Source organism: Scyliorhinus canicula, chromosome 7 (assembly GCF_902713615.1).
Source record: "Scyliorhinus canicula chromosome 7, sScyCan1.1, whole genome shotgun sequence".
Lineage (NCBI taxonomy): Eukaryota > Metazoa > Chordata > Chondrichthyes > Carcharhiniformes > Scyliorhinidae > Scyliorhinus > Scyliorhinus canicula.
In genome coordinates, this window is record NC_052152.1 from 81,092,000 (window position 1) to 81,106,131 (window position 14,132).

General features: G+C 44.6%; 1 protein-coding gene across 10 annotated transcripts in view; it reads right to left on the reverse strand.

Moving 5' to 3' along the window:
• dmd (dystrophin) overlaps positions 1-14,132 on the reverse strand; it is a 2,667,466-nt gene that overhangs the window by 1,260,648 nt on the left and 1,392,686 nt on the right. The window lies entirely within an intron of this gene.

Consider the following 14,132-nt stretch of genomic DNA (forward strand, 5'->3'; position numbering starts at 1 on the left):
GAAATGCCCCCCCACTTGACGCGCCCTGCCCATGCACACCTGGAGCCCATTCCCGAAGCGATCGAAGGTTGGCTGCTGCATTTCTGGTGCTGCCTCCTGCAGTATTCAAGCACAGTGTCCATGCATCAAGGTGTGATTGGAAAGCTAGGCAGTGAGCCCCACAGGCTACATGGCAAGCACACTCACAGGGATCCACTTGGATGATTTATTCATTCATGGGAGTCACTGGCTGGGCCAGCATTTATTGCCCATCCCTAATTGACCTTGAGGGGGCAGTTTAGAGTCAATCACATTGCTGTGGGTCAGGGTTCACATGTAGGCCAGACCAGGTAAGAACGGCAGATTTCCTTCCCGAAAGGACATTAGTGAACCAGATGGGTTTTTACGTCAATCAGCAGTGGTTTCATAGTCATTGTGAGACTTTTAATTCTAGATTTTTATTGATTTCAAATTTCACCATCTGAAATGTGGGGATTCGAACCAGGATCACCAGTGCATTCATCTGGATTTCTTGTTTACTAGTCCAGTGACAATACCACTGCGCTACCACCTGCCAAAAGTGAGATTAAGTACGCACTTAACTACAATTGCCAATTCCTAATTAGCAATAGCCTTCAGCAGCACAGACAGAGGTCTCCATGGTCTGAGGGAGTTATAGATGGTCAGTGGGGCTGACAGGCTGGGACTAGGGTTGCCCCCGGTATGTGAACACACAGTCCAGGGATTGGCATGGTGAACCCGAGCATGTGCGGCCCTCCCTCCACCCCCCCGGCAGGGCCCTCCACAACCCCCAACTGGGCTGCACCCTCCACCCAGAGCACGGGGCAGCATGCCCGGTGCCCCTGGGCTCACTGCCTGTCAGCGAATATGGCTGCTCACCTCCTCGGCTCCCCGTAGCAGCCCATTCGCCATGTTCACGCTTTTCAAAAGGATACTAATCAGTGCCAGCATGAGCAGTTTCTGGGGAGGCCGCCTAATTGTGCGAGGCCGTTGGATGTGGAGTGCCACCCATTAATTGTACGGTAATAGGGCTTAAATGTGTTAATTGGTTTCTAGCCTCGCTATGGTGAGATCCCAATTTTGCCTATGGGAACGGGTCGGTTGCATCGCAAATGGTTTGGTGCCTGGCGCGGTTCTCGTTTTCCACCGCACCTGCTAGAGTGCAGCGAGGCTGGAGAATCGCGCCTATAGGAACAACTTAATCTGAAGCAAATGCTAGTTTTCTTCTGGAATACTGGCCGTGATCTGATGGAAACGTTTCTAAGTGTCATTTTGACAGGTTTTGCTGGCAGTTTCCAGTCCCCACTGCTATCTAATGACACTTAGTCACTTTTTTGTGCCCTGGGAAGTTTCTCACTGGTTTAGCACACTTAGAATTTTTTTCATCACTGGGGAGCTGAACTCAGAGATCGGGCTGCCATTTTGAAAGGGTGCCCTGTCCCATGGGCAATGTCACTACCACACACATGGGCATTACCCCCCCCCCCTCCCCAAAGTAAGGATACCCCACTTGTGGGGTCCCTGGCACCCCCATCTTCAGCCCCCCCCCCCCCCTTTCAGGACACCCACACCCCCAACCTCCCAAAGACCCCTCATTAACTTCACTGCACCCCCCCCCCCGACCCTTCATACCATCCCTCCATCCTCCTTTCATGGACATGGCCCATGGCCCATTCAATCCCTGACCCTCAGCAGGCCACCTGGACTCCGCCACCTGGGCTCCCTTGCACTACCACCCTGACAGTGCCCCTGCCAGCAAAGTAGTGCCAGGGTGGCAGTCAAGGTGCCAGTCTGGCAGTGCTAAGGAGCCCACATTCTGGGGGGGGGGGGGGGGGGGCATAGGGCCAACCTGCACTGTTGCTGCGTACCCAGGTGCCTCCTGTGGTCTTGGGGACCTCCTGGGTGCTGTTCCACCTGGTCCACGTTTGTATGGACAAGTACTGTTCGGCACACGGTTGAGGACTTCCGGGGCAGGCCGTTAGATGCCAGGAGGTTGGTAAATCCTGGTGAGCAGGCCTTCGTAGGTTTCAGTCCTCCTTCACCGAGCGCGACTTGGTCACGCTCATTGTGGGTGGGATCTAATCGTGCCACCTCGTGGAACTTGATTAGATCCCACGAAGCATAGTAGTGGCTGAGGGGAAGCCGTTTGAGTGCAATTTGCGTGGTAATCGCACCCAGTAATGCTACTTGAAATTCAGTAATGAAATCCCCACCATCCACTTTACTTGCACAGCATTATTCTGAGAAGGGGATTGTAAATACAATGCACATTTTTTTAAACCTTACTCAACGTATTCGACCAGAAACTACATAGCTATAAAATAAAACAGGCCAGGGAATTGCAGCTATTGTGATTGAATGTAATTTTTTCTCAAATGTGTTATTTTGTAGGTACTTAAATGAACACAGCAGGGCTGTAGTACAGCACCACAAACACTCCTTTGAAAGAGATGTTTTTCTTTCTCTCTATCTGTCTACACTTGACCTGAATAATCACAATGAATATCACAAGGACAAGTTTAAACAATGATTTAAAAATTTCCAATTTCTTTTCAAAACCAGGGAAAGCAAACCCCAGTATTATCCAGTTAGTGAGCAATAATGTAGTCAATTTAATTTGTCGTAAAATAAAAAAAACCTCCATGTAATCAAATTTAAAAATACTCATGCCAATTATTTTCAGCTTGCAGTGGAAATTAGAGTGCTTTTTTCTGTTTATTTCACCCCTTAAAACAAAAGGTCAACTGAAATCAATACTTCAATTCATAATGAAACCAAACTTACTGTTGGTGATCTCAGCAACAGAAACATTTTAAGCAGTGATGAGATATCCCTCTGTCCAAAACTGCAATGCAGTCATTAACTTGGACATCTTAAATTGTTTACCACCTCTGTTAAAATAGCAACAATAGGAATGGTGTGCAATCAAATTGATCTTCCATCCCTTAATACTTTGAACAGCAATGGCCTGTAAACTTCTGGTGGAGTGATGATAACTCAGGGGCTGGTTTAGCTCACTCAGCTAAATCGCTGGCTTTTAAAGCAGGCCAGCAGCACGGTTCGATTCCCGTACCAGCCTCCCCGGACAGGCGCTGGAATGTGGCGACTAGGGGCTTTTCACAGTAACTTCATTGAAGCCTACTTGTGACAATAAGCGATTTTCTTTTCTTTCTTTTTCTTTCTTCTTTGATTGAATCATTCCACTTGCCATTCCTAACCCGGAAATCCAGCTGCTCTTATCCTGCCTGACCTGTTGAGTCAGGTTGGGTGAGATCTGTCGAACAGTGGGTTCCAATGGACTTCTGTTCAAGACTGCAGCATTGGAGATAAGGGGGACATGCCCCCTTATTTACAGCACCGACTGCCACTAAGCAGCTATGCTTTAAGGTCCAGCGAGGGAAGAGGGAAATTGTACAAGGTAAGTGGGCAGGATTGGCAGAGGGAGGGGAGGGAGTAGCATAGGTCAGGGTAGGGTTGGGTGGTCAGAGAGGGTGGTGGTCAGTAGTCAGTCGGGGGGTTAGCTGGTCAGTGGGGAGGGCAGCTGGGGTGTAGATGGTGGGTGGGGAGGGCAGTCAGTGTTGGGAAAAGCAGGCAATGGGGTGGAGGTGTAGTCAGGGGTTGGGGAGAGTAGTTGGGGGTTGGAGAATGGGGTCAGGAAGATAGTTGGTGGGGTGTAGGGGTGTATTCAGAGGGTCCCGGGAGGAAGTCAGGGGGTACACAGTGGGGTGGAGCCTAGTTTTTATTTGACGGGGGGTTGTCCCATAGGGGGGTCAAGATGGGTCAGTGCTATAATTATCCATAAGCTAGAAAGGGTTTTAATTCTTCTAACTTTTTCTCGGTATAAACTGCAATAATACAGTTGGAACCATCCCAGGTTTACAATTTAAATTACGTTATCGAAAGTTCCCAGCATATGACAATTGCCCTTAAAGAATACATAAAATTCTTAGGACTGGAATATTGAGCAACCGTTCCCTGAAATATTGTCAAGCATGTATGCCAGACTCCCACCTCCCACCTTCTCTATTTCCAAGTGTGAATTAGAAGAACTGAAAACAGCAGGTGCCTGATGTTGTGACATTTTATTTAAGAAACCAGCAGTCACAATGAAAGGGTTTCACTTTATTCCATATGTTACACAGGAGGGAATAGGATGTTGAGTAATAATCAAAACACTAACCGTAGTTAGGCTTCACTACAAATGATTAAATTAAGTCAGTTTTAGTTCATTAACCCCAAGTGTTGGAAATTCTCTCAAATAGCAGCCATTATGAAGAATATAATTTGCTTTAATTCACAAAAACATCCCAAGGCATTACAAAGTTGTGAGGAAAACCAAGGTCAAAATAAAGGGCAACTTTGTTGGAAAGCTGACTGGAAGTTTGGTCAAAGACACAGGGTGTGATTCTCCGTCCAGTGACGCTGGAATCAGGAAATGCAATCGGGCGGAGAATCGTGCGTCAACCTAAATTCAAGGTCGGCGATAGGTGCCCGATGGAATACCATGTTCCAGTGCCTCGACAGTGGCATGAATGCATTCCACGCCACACACTGGTTTGGGCTTGCAAGTTGGACAGTAAACGTGCATATTATTAACAGGCCCGTTCCTTATTTCCGGGCCCCTCGCGATGCTCCGCCTCGAGTAAGTGGTCCACTTATATTTAAAATCGGGAAACAGCCATGGCTGCTGCGAGAGAGAGAGAAAGGGAATATGAAAAGTGTCTAAAATCGCGATATTGTGCTGCCAGTTGTGCCGCTGGCTGGGGTGCTTCCGGCAGGGCTGTAGCATGGGACAGCCAGGAAATGGGCTGTGGGGTTGGAGTGAACGGGCATGGACCACCATTGCCACAACCCGCAAGGCAGCCATGTAGCTACACACGCCTCTGACTGCTCACTGTGAATTTAGCGTCATGGGTCATATGGGTACCTCCCCAGGCCACCCCCCTCGGTACCCTCTAGCCCAGCCAACTCATCAATTCGATGGGCATGCTGCAGTGCAACCAGTGCCATAATTTTTGCCGATTGAGGGTGTGTGGAATGGAGTGCCTATATGCAGCTCCTGCTTGTCACTCTCGAATGTCAATCCCAACCCCAGCAAATCACACACCAGTGTTGATTGGAATTGCACTAGTTCCACATGGCGCCTCAAACACTCCAGGGACCGGTGCCGCTTTTGGGGCTGTAGAACACAAGCGATGCAGTACCAGCGTTAGCACTTAGTCCCTCAATTGGAGAATCCTCCCCATGAGATTTAAGGAGGATAAGATGGAGGGGCTAAGGGAGGGAATTCTTGAAAATGGAGTTGAGTTGCCAGAAAGGCCAGTTGCTAACCAAGAGGCCGAGAAAACATGGGAAAGATTTGAGTACTCTGGTTTTCAGAAACAGGGGTTGCAATTCGCAATTCACAATTATCCTCACCCAGTTCTGTTGAAACAGGCAGCTTGCTGCTTCCACATTTAAATAATGCAAAGCATGCAGCTGAATGTGAGCCACACTGCTGAAATGGGGGCCCCAGAAGTGTGCATAGCACACACCTTTTGCAGTCAGCCTGTATTTATTTCAGACAGCCTGCAAGCTGTAAATGCAACCTGCTGCTCTGAAAGTGGAACTCTTGCCTCAAATCAAGTTTTGCTGACTGTGGAGGAATTGGCTACAAAGAAGAACACACCAAGGCAGCAATACATGAGTTGCAAAATAGGACAGAAGTATTATTTGAGCAGTGTGCCTGGAGGCCCTCAAGAAAAACACAAGAGTAAGACATTCGACCCCTTCAGCCTGCTGCGCCATAAGACCATGGCTGATCTGATCATGGCCTCAACTCTGCCTTCCTGTGTGTCACACATAACTCTCAACTCCAATGTTGATCAAAATTCTGTCGAATTCAACGTTAATATAGTCAATGACTCAGCCTTTGCCACGCCCTGAGGAAGAGAATTCCACAGACTAATGAGCCTCAGAAAACAAAATGCTTATCTCAGTCAGAAATGGGACACCCCGAATTTCTAAACTGTACTCCCTTGTTCTAGGAGAAACATCCTCTCACCCTGTCAAGTCACCTCAGGATCTTATATGTTTCTGTAAGATCGCGTCTCAATCTTCTAAACTCCAAAGGATCCAGCCCAACCTGTTCAACTTTTCCTCATAAGACAACCTCTTCATCCCAGGAATAAGTTGAGTGGACCTTCTCTGAACTGCTTCTCATTTAATTATATCCCTTCTTAAATAAGTAAACCAAAACTGTACACAATATGCAGCCTTACTAAGGCCCCGTACAACTATAACAACACTTCCCTATTTTTATATTCAATTCCTCTTACAATAAATACCAATAATCCACTGGACTTCCTTATCACATGCTGTACCTGCATACTAACATTTTGCTATTCATACACTCAGATCCCTCTGTGCTATAGAGTTCTGTTGTTTATCTTAGTTCAAATAATACTGCATTTCTATATTTCCTGCCAAAGTGGACAAGTTCACATTTTCCACAATATATTCCGTCTGCCAAATCTTTGCCCACTTACTTAGCCTACCTTAGTCCCTTTGTACATTGTATGTCCTGACAACTTGTTGTCAAATCTATCTTTGCGTCATCAGCATATTAACCTACCATATCTTCGGTCATCCAAGTCATTTATGTAGATTATAAATGGTTGAGGCTCCAGCACTGATTTCTGTGGCACATCATTAAGAACCCTTGCCACCTGAAAAATACCCATTTAACCTGATTCCCTGCTAGCTAACCAATCCTCTATCCATGCTAATAGGTTACCGCCTACACCATTAACTCTTAACCTGTGTAGTAACCTTTGATGTGACATCTTATTGAATGTCTTTTGGGAAATTAAATACATTACATCTACAGATTCCCCTTTACCCACATTGCTTGTTACTTGCTGAAAAACTGCTGAATTAGTCAAACACGATTGCCTTTTCACAAAAAACAAAAACCATGTTGACTCTGACAGATCCCATTACGATTTTCTAAATTACCACCTTCATAACAGATTCTAGCAATTTCCCTCCGACGAGGGAAACTGGCCCACAGTTTCCTACATTCTGTTTGAAATACATCCCATCATCCACTTCCTTGAACATTGTTACATTGACGATTTTCCAATCAGCACGGTAGCATTGTGGATAGCACAATCGCTTCACAGCTCCAGGGTCCCAGGTTCGATTCCGGCTTGGGTCACTATCTGTGCGGAGTCTGCACATCCTCCCCGTGTGTGCGTGGGTTTCCTCCGGGTGCTCCGGTTTCCTCCCACAGTCCAAAGATGTGCAAGTTAGGTGGATTGGACATGATAAATTGCCCTTAGTGTCCAAAATTGCCCTTAGTGTTGGGTGGGGTTACTGGGTTATGGGGATAGGGTGGTGTTAACCTTGGGTAGGGTGCTCTTTCCAGGAGCCGGTGCAGACTCGATGGGCCGAATGGCCTCCTTCTGCACTGTAAATTCTATGATCTATGATCAGCTGGGACATTTCCAGAATTGAGGGAATTTTTAAAGATCCAAACCAAATGTATCTATTATCCCTGCATCCATTTCTTTTAAGACCCTAGGACTGGGGCCTTCCGGTCCAAGGAACTTATAGTTTTCCCAGCATCCCTTGATTGTGATTAGTTTCAATTCATCACTCCCTTTTACCGTTTGATTTTCGTGTATTTTTGGAGTTTTTTGTGTCTTCTACCGTGAAGACAGACAGAAAATACTCGCTCAATGCTGACACCATTTCCTTGTTTCCCACTATAATTCCCCAGTCTTAACTTCTAAGGGACCAACGCTTAATTTGATTGATCTTTTTCCTTCTAAAATACTTGCAGAAACTCTTACCAACTGTTTTTACATTTCCAGCTAGCTTTCTCTCACATTTTGTCATTCTTTACTGGTTTCTAAACATGTCCAAACTTCTGACCGAGCATTAATCTTCACAGTATTGTCTGCTTTTCCTTTCAACTTGATACAATATTAACTTCCTTAGTTCGCCACAATGGAACATTTGTTTGCTGAGAGTTGCAAAGTATTTCCTTAAAATGTCTGCTTCTTTACTGTCCTACCTTTTATTCTATTTTCCCAGTTAACTTTAGCCATCTCTGTCCTCATACTCAGGTAATTATCGTTATTTAAGTTTAGGGCACTAATTTTAGACCTACACTCTCAAACTGATTGTGAAATTCAACCATGTTTTGATCACAGTTGCTTAGAGACTCCTTTTCTGTACAAACCCCCTGTTACCTCCCTGATGCAATAGGTAGTAAACTGGGAAATATTTGCTGGATCACCTGGTCCAGTTTGGAAGGATCCACTTGCACAGTTAAGGGAAAGGTGGTTTTGGCTGCTGTGTGACTCGGGGTCCAGTTGAAGGATGTCACCTCCTTCATCAATTTTAGACATCTTGCACATTGTTCCTGGTTGAGGTGGATGTCAGAAAAATGCCTCCTGAAGTCCCATGTTGGCTCGTGTCATCTTCAAAGAGTCATCCTTCTCCTGCACTTTCTGCACAGTATCCCTTCTCTGCAGCCCCATCTCTCGGCCATGTTCCAGACCAACAAAGATTGAAACCACAGTCCCCTAACTCAAGCGGACTTGCTGATGACAGGCAGAAACCTTCGACCTCCCCGTCAGGGTACAGCAATATTGGACGGGATTTTCTTTGGCCATGGAGGCGACCCGATCGCAGGATCTTGTGGTCCTGTAATTGTCAATGGGATTTCCCATTGAATGCATCCCCTCATCACCAGGAAACCCGAGATAGGGGTGCACGTCGGTGGGACTGGTGGGTTTCCTCCGAGTGCTCCGGCTTCCTCCCACAGTCCAAAGATGTACAGGTTAGGTGGATTGGCTATGCTAAATTGCCCTTAGTGTCCCAAGAAGGTTAGGTGGGGTTACAGGGATAGTGTGTAGGTGTAGGGATAGGGTGGAGATATAGGCTTGGGTAGGGTGCTCTTTCCAAGGGCCGGTGCAGACTTGATGGACCGAATGGCCTCCTTCTGCACTGTAAATACTATGATTCTATGACTGGAACCCCGCCTCCGGCGCAAGAGACGAATTAAGCACCTCACCTGCAAATTTGATGGATGATCCCATAAAACGCTATTTGGGGGTATTGCGTGTTGCTGAACACATGTTCAGCTGTGAATGAATAGGAGACATCAAAATGTGTGGTATAAAATAGCAGAACATGCTTCAAGTCAGGCAAAGAGGCTGATTAACATCAACTTCTGTCCATTCTGCAGGATTCCAACACATGTTCCCATGTTAGCCAAATGAGCTACAGAGGTTGCTGAATGCGTGTTTAACCAACATATGTTGTCCTTACAGAAAGCCCAGAATCATCATGAAGAGAGGGATTTTCATGCCTCAGTCTGTGACCGAATGGAGGCAGGTGGGATGCAATTGCAGGATTCCCAAACCCTTCCCATCATGTGGAGATTTTATAGCCCTGGGAAAAGAATGTTGGGAGAGATTCTGCACAGAGTAATCCCTCCCTTGCCAACTCTATTGCAAGGCTAGGCATTTTAGATCCCTAATATTTTCATGGAGCTGTTCACAATTTGTTTTGAGAAATGTAGATGGTACCTCAGAAGCGGTGAACCATGCGAGGACCCTAGTCTGGAGTGGGAACCTTTTGATAGACAAGCTGAAAAGAAAAAGAGAGGAAACGCGAAAACTGGATCATGTGACTGAGGAGCAGTGCACCAGAGTTGTGACAGGGACAGGTATAGGTCCCAAATAGGAACTCAAAGCAGGAACACAGGGTTAGGGTACAAGGTGAAGTCCAATGAAAGAGCAAGAGAGAGGAGTTAAGTAAGAGGCCCCATGTTGTAAAAGTGCTGTGATCTCAGGCTTTGAGCAATGAGGGCCCAGGGAAAAGCCCTGGAGATCTGAAAAGATGATTTTGTGGACCGTAGAAGAACTTGGAACAACTGTGGTCTGCTTGGCACGGCCAAAAAGCTAAAATTGAGTTTGTGAGTTGGTGCTGAGTGCAACAGATTGACCAGAAGAAATTAGACTGAAAGCTGCTGTTTCATTTTGTGATTGTCTGACCCATTTCTTGGGAATCCAGGAGAATGATGTCTCGGGAGATGAGATTGAAACCCTGCAAGGTTAGCTGCAGCTGAAGCAGCCCAAGTCAGAGCAACTTTTGGAGAGAATTCCAAGGCCAGATCTTAAAAGGTGAAGACTAGAATCCTTCATGGGAGAGACAGAGTTACAACATGATTAGTTGACTTGCAGTGCTTCCTGATGTCTGTGTGGGTTGCTGAGAAATCCATGGAGTCTTGATTGCATTTGCCATTGATTGTGTAGTGTGTGCTGAACCACAGTTTGCCTGTTAATTTATATGTACCTTATATTAATACTAAATGGCGGAGCTTAAGATAGACATTGTAAATTATTTCATCTTTCTGGCCTTGTACAGTAAAGTTTATTTTGTTTGTTCAAAAACCATGAAATCTTATAGCTTTCTTCTCTGACGAAGTGTCTCAGATCTCAAACTTTATCTACTTTAAACAGAAAGTTATTGGTCTCTAACCAGATAATACAAGAACCTCAGGGGTCTGGTATAGGATCATAATGTTTATAACCACATGAACTGAAGGTATAACAGCCCATACTGACCTAACACATGGACTGTAAATAACATTGGGCCTCTCAATCCAGGTGTCGCGAATCTGACAGAATGAACCTTTATTCATTTAAACTACATCCAGATATATATTCAATAAAAGTACTCAAAATAAACATCAATATATTACTGAAGCTGTTCAATCCACAGAGATCCCTGGTCAGTATGACATAATTCGTCACAGTTCTATTACAAGAAAAGAATCAACAGAACCAATGGATTCTGCTGTGGGATAACAAAAAGATTCATGGTTACTTTTAACATTGCAGGTACAAAGACATTTTCAATATATCTGAAGTTACCTAACCACACTTGTGGTGCAAAGTAAACACTAGGAACACAACATTTGGTTAAGTTTCTTCTTCGAAAGATATTGACTCAAGTTGCATTAAGATTCAAAACACACTGATAGACCTCACCAACAACTCCCAGTGTTGGTATGTTAGTCAACGTGGAGGATATCATGGTGTATTTGATCTCCATGTTCATATGCTTTGTATAGAATGCTTTAGAATAAACTTAACACAGCCCGAAACACTGAATTTTGCAGACAAACAAAAATGTTGAAGGATATTGTAAATGTTTGCCTCTACAAGTTGGTTCAGATATTCCAATGAATATTCACAGCCATGGCAGGAGTTGAGGCAGAAAGGGGGGTGTTGGTGAAGGATAAGGTCAAAGTGAAATGTCTTCTGAGAGTCTATCACTGGGAGAGGGACGAGTTAGTAGGGTTAACATTGATGATTCATTGAATCAGGCAGGATTCAGAAGCTTACCATTCCTGCGAGTATTCAAAGTATAAGAAGAGATACATGGATGGAGTTAGTGAGTGAGATGGAGCTGGGGAATCCTGGCCTAATAAGAGGAAAGTTGTTCATCTCAAGCCCAAAGCTAGCCAGGAGCTAGAAGGTTGGCTACGAAATGTTAAGACAGATCCTTAGCTCCTCCTCAGGTTCCCTCAACTAATTCGATTTACTCAATGTGATATCAAAAAATGGTTGAAGGCATTGGATACATGCAAAGGCTATGGGTTCTGACAACATTCCAGCAATAGTACTGAAGACTTGTACTCCAGAACTATTTGTGTCCTCAGCCAAGCTGTTACAGTACAACTACAACATTGGCATGTACCAGGCAATGTGAAAAATTGCCCAGGTATTTCTTGTCCACAAAAAGGAGCAAAAATCTAACCCAGCCAATTACCATCCCATCAGTCTACTCTCAATCATCAACAAAGTGATGGAAGGGGTTGTTGACTGTGCTATGAATTGGCACTTATTCAGCAATAACCTCCTCACTGATGGTCAGATTGGGTGCTGCCAGGGCCACTCAGCTCCTGACTTCATTACAGCCTTGGTTCAAATGTGGACAAAAGAGATAAACTCAATCGGTGACACAAGAGTAAGTGACTGCCCTTATATCAAGGCAGCATCAAGCAGTCAAAGCAAAACTGGAGTCAATGGGAATAAGGAGCAAAACTCTCCATTGATTGGGAGTCATATTAGCACATAGAAAGATGACTGTGGTGGTTAGAGTTCCCAGAATAGCACTGTAGAAGTTCCTTAGTGTCCTCGGCCCAATCATCTTCAGCTACTTCACCAATGACCTTTCTTCACCATAAGGTCAGAAATAAAATGTTCGCTTCTGATTACACAACTTCCAGCAACATTCATAACCCCTCACTTAAGTAGTCCAAGTCCAAATTCAGCAAGACCTGGGCAACAATCAGGTTTGGGCTGATAAGTGGAAAGTAATATTCACACCACGTAAGTGCCAGACAATTAACATCTCCAAGAAGAAAAAAATTCAACCATCTCTGCTTGACATTCAATGGAATTACCACTGCTTAATCCCCCACTATCAACATCCTGGAATTGAATATTCAACAGAAACTTTACTGGGCCTGCCATATAAATATTGTGGCTACAAGAGCAGGTCAGAGGCTGGGAATTCTGGAGCGAGTAACCCATCTCCTGACTCCCAAATCCTGTCCACCATCTACAAGGCATGAGTCAGGAGTGTAATGGGATATTCTCCACTTGCCTGAGTGAGTGCAGCTCCAACAACACGCAAGAGGTTTGACACCATCCAGGACAACGCCTGCTTGATTAGCACCCATCCACCACAATAAACATTCACTCTCTCCACTACCAATACATAGCAGCAACCGTGTGTACCATTCATAAGATGCACTTCAGGAAGGCTCCTCAGGAAGAAACTCACCAAGGCTTCTTCAACAACACTTTCCAAAACCGTGACCCTCTACGACTTCTTTTCATTGTCACTGGGTCAAAATCCTTGAGCTCCCTTCCTAACAGTATCAAGGTTGTATCTACATGACAAGGCCTGTAGCGATTCAAGATGGCAGCTCACCACCACTTCTCAAGGGCAATTAGGGATGGGCAATAAATGCTGGCCTAGCTGGTGATGCCCACATCCTATGAGAGAATAAAAAAAATTAAGAGAATGTTGCATTTGCTCCCTATTGTTCTAAAGGAGGTTTACTTGGTTCAAGTATTTATTGTGAGATTTAATTACAACTATTACTGTATACTTTCCCTCTCCAGCTGTGAAATGAATCACCTTAACAAACCTACTCTGCCCATTCAAATAAGTGTTTCTCAGTCTTCTTTCAAGAAGATTATCAATGTATATCTGAGGGCAAGTGTGAAAGACAAGGAAGAGAAACTCAGCATCATTTTGTAAAATTGTTTTGGTGCAAAATGAAGGTGACCAAGATCAATTCAGATTACAATTTCCATGATCAATCTCTCCCAGAATTACACCGGATGTCAGATTCTAAGTATCTGCCAACCTTTGGCGTGTAGTATGCCTGCCTGAAACTGGGCTGAGGCACCTCTCATTTGGATCACAATGCTGTTTGTAGGGCCCTGATTGGAAGTGGTGTACAATTAGGTCAATTTTGTGTCACACATGCTCTGTCCAGTTGCACCAGGTCTTGAGCAGCTTAACAAACAGTCCTTAAACGGTCGGCTGAACGTCACTCAAAGCAACTAGAAATTCATTAGGCCCTGATCAGTGAGCTGTAACAGGCTACCGAATTGGTTTCCTCAGCTGATCAGTTTCATTAAAATAAGACCCAAGTCCAATTTTGATTGGCGTTCAGAGTTGGCGCTTATGCTTGCACACAATGCTGTAATTTCAGTGATGTGTTGCCTTTTTGATTGCAGCAAGCAACTGAAGTATTCACTTCATATACCAACAAAGATTTAACATTTATACACTGAGGTAATACGATCTCATGATTAGACACTGGGTACAGACATACTCCTGAACACTAGATGCCTGGATTACCACAGGAGTTATAACACCACTATAATAGTGCAGATCCAAAACTTGTATTTCAAACTATTTACTGAAACATCACTCAGGTTTAAAATGCAAGATTTTACTTAATTTTGGGTGGAAAGTCAGTAAAAAATAAAATCTCTGCTTTCCAATGATATATTTCACAATGGTATTTGGTTCAAATTTCTCAAACT